Source organism: Arachis duranensis, chromosome 9 (assembly GCF_000817695.3).
Source record: "Arachis duranensis cultivar V14167 chromosome 9, aradu.V14167.gnm2.J7QH, whole genome shotgun sequence".
In the NCBI taxonomy this organism is placed as follows: Eukaryota; Viridiplantae; Streptophyta; class Magnoliopsida; order Fabales; family Fabaceae; genus Arachis; species Arachis duranensis.
In genome coordinates this window covers 105,259,010-105,262,464 of record NC_029780.3, presented here as the reverse complement: position 1 = coordinate 105,262,464, position 3,455 = coordinate 105,259,010, and positions in this window count along the sequence as shown.

Genomic DNA, 3,455 nt, shown 5'->3' with positions numbered 1-3,455 from the left:
AAGTTGAAGAACAAGTGATATCTTAGAACAAGAACAAGCGGAATTGAATGGAAGAACAATAGTAATTGCATTAATACTCGAGGTACAGCAGAGCTCCACACCTTAATCTATGGTGTGTAGAAGCTCCACCGTTGAAAATACATAAGAACAAGGTCTAGGCATAGCCGTGAGGCCAGCCTCCCAGTGATCTAAGAACTAGACGTCCAAAGATGATCTAGAGATCTAAAGTGATCAAAAGATTCTAAAGATCAAAAGATGAAAATACAATAGTAAAAGGTCCTACTTATAGAGAACTAGTAGCCTAGAGTGTACAGAGATGAGTAAATGACATAAAAATCCACTTCCGGGCCCACTTGGTGTGTGCTTGAGCAATGAAGCATTTTCGTGTAGAGACTCTTCCTGGAGTTAAACGCCAGCTTTTATGCCAGTTTGGGTGTTTAACTCCCATTTTGGTGCCAGTTCCGGCGTTTAACGCTGGAATTCCTGAGGGTGACTTTGAACGCCGGTTTGGGCCATCAAATCTTGGGCAAAGTATGGACTATCATATATTGCTGGAAAGCCCAGGATGTCTACTTTCCAACGCCGTTGAGAGCGCGCCAATTGGGCTTCTGTAGCTCCAGAAAATCCACTTCGAGTGCAGGGAGGTCAGAATCCAACAGCATCTGCAGTCCTTTTTAGTCTCTGAATCAGATTTTTGCTCAGGTCCCTCAATTTCAGCCAGAAAATACCTGAAATCACAGAAAAACACACAAACTTATAGTAAAGTCCAGAAAAGTGAATTTTAACTAAAAACAAATAAAAATATACTAAAAACTAACTAAATCATACCAAAAACATACTAAAAACAATGCCAAAAAGCATACAAATTATCCGCTCATCAATAATCATCTTATCTTTGGGTACCTAAGGTTTGTGTGGCTCATAAACTAGGATTGGACTTAAACTTCTAATTCAAATTAAGTGACCGAGAAATTGGTGATTGGTTTGGTTTGAAGAGATTAAATTGCTAAGGAATTAGGGTTTAATTAATTAAGGTATGCCATGAATTTAACCTTTGCATGATTAAAGTAAGTGAGGAGAACTGTTAATCTGGAAATTTAACACCTTCAAAGCCTTAACTGTTGTCTCATACTATTTTCACCAACCATTTATTACTTGTTTCCTTGAATTCTCTTATTCATTGCTTTATAATACTTTGAACACAAAACACTAAATTTGGTTTGTCTGACCAGTCTAATCATTCAATCATTGTTGTTCAATCCATTAATCCTCCTGGGGTTGACACTCACTCACTTGAGTTATTACTTGGTACGACTCGGTGCACTTGCCAAAAAAGTTGCGGTATTCAAAATTCACAACATCTTCAAACATGTCCAGAAGGCACTTTTTCACCATAGCCTGTATCTCTCCCAATCTTCATAGAGAGACTCTCCTTTAAGTTGTTTGAATGTTTGAATGTCAGTCCTCGGCTTAGTCAACCTCTGAGCCAGAAAGAATTTGGTCAAAAGCTTACTAACCAAATTTGCCCAGGTTGCTATACTTTCCTTAGGTTGTGTCTCAAGCCATTGACTAGCTTGGTCCCTCACAGGAAAAGGGAATAACAGTAACCTATAGACATTAGAGAAAATCCCATTGGTCTTGATTGTATCACATATCCTCAGAAAATTGGATATGAATAGATTAGGGTCCTCCTGCGAGCTTTTACTGAACTGAAAATTTTGCTGAACCAAAAAGATGAGTTGCGGCTTCAACTCGAATTTGTTAGCATGCACAACTGCTTGTACAATGCTTCCCACATAATTCCCATGATTAGAGTTAGTATATGACCCTAGAATTCTTCTAACTGGCGGGACATTATTGGTGTTATTTACCACAAGATTTTTAGTATTATCAGTCATACTGAATTTAGCTTCCTTTTTAGACTTGTCCCTAAAGATCTCTTGAACCTCTTGAGCTCTAGCTTGCCTCCTTTGCTTTCGAAGAGTCCTTTCAATCTCAAGGTCGTATAGAAAAGACTCTTTATCCCTGTTTCTCTGTAAAAATAAGTAGAGACAAAGAAAAGTGGGATTCTCAACATCACAGTGAAGAGAACCCCGATGAAGCACGGGAAAATAGAAGAGAAATAAACTAAAAATAAATAAAGATAAAAGGGACAAAAATTTAAGAAAAATTAAAGTTATGAGAAACAAAAATTTAAAGGAATAGAAATAAAAATAACAACTAAAACAAAAGTAAAACAAAGAAATGGTCTAATTTAGGCAACTAATCAACTGGTAGTTGCTAGTCACAATTAATCCTTGACAATGGCGCCAAAAACTTAGTGCAGAATTTACAATCCACAGCTTACCGACAAGTGCACCAGGTCGTACCAAGTAAAAAACTCAGGTGAATGAGTATCGATCCTACGAGGATTAATGGACTAAGCAAGTAATGATTGACTAGTTGTGCTAGTTAGAGAAGTTGAAATGAGATTTGTGAAGATAAAATATCATAGAAAGTAATAAACTAAGAAAAGAAAATAGTAAATGGTTGAGAAAACGGGATGAGAATAAAGTTAAGGCTTTAAAGGTGTTTAAGTATATGGATTAATATTCAATGTCAACTACCTTGATCATGCAATGATTTAGTTTATAGCAAACCCCAAGTGATTAAATTCCTATTCCTAGGCAATCCAATTTTCTCTAATTCAACCAACCATCAATTCCTTGATTAATCAATTGTATTAGAGAATTAAGTTCAATTTCAGATTTAGAAACCACACAAACCCCAAGAACCCGAGAATGATGTAGTTATATGTCACGTACCACATTAAACCCAAACAATTGAGAATTTATGAGAAAATGGTTTCAAGATGTAATTTTAATGATATAGCTTTTCCAAGATTCAATAGAATTGAAGTTAGATTAGAGTTATTTTCCAATACTCACTAATTTGTAGGACGAAGAACGAAACCAATTCTTAATAAATAATCAATGCATTAATCAAGAGTATAATAATGACAAGTCATCATATACCCATTTTCAAGCTAATTTCACTTGTTTCACTAGTTTTTATGCACTTTCTTGTACTATAAGTAAGCAATTTAGAGTGGAATTGTATGTTTTATTTGAATCAAACAACCACCATTTAATTGATGCTAAATCATGAGGTTTAAGCTAAATTTAATTGAATTTTAATTGATTTATAAACCTTGTGAATTTAGTGATACTTTGATTGGTTGTTTTGATTATTTGTAGGTGAAGAAAAGAAGAAAAGAATGAAGCATGGCTTAAGAAAGCGTGGCCCAAGGAAGAAAAGAGTGTGGCGCATGGAAGGAAGGAAGCCATACTGCTCTCCACAAGAGCACACTGCCCTCCAAGGGAGCACAACAATGAACCAAGCATTCAAGGCTTCACTGCCCTGTCCTCCTTGAGGGCGGAGCACAATTCTAGGCCAAGAAATAAGGGAAGGAAAAA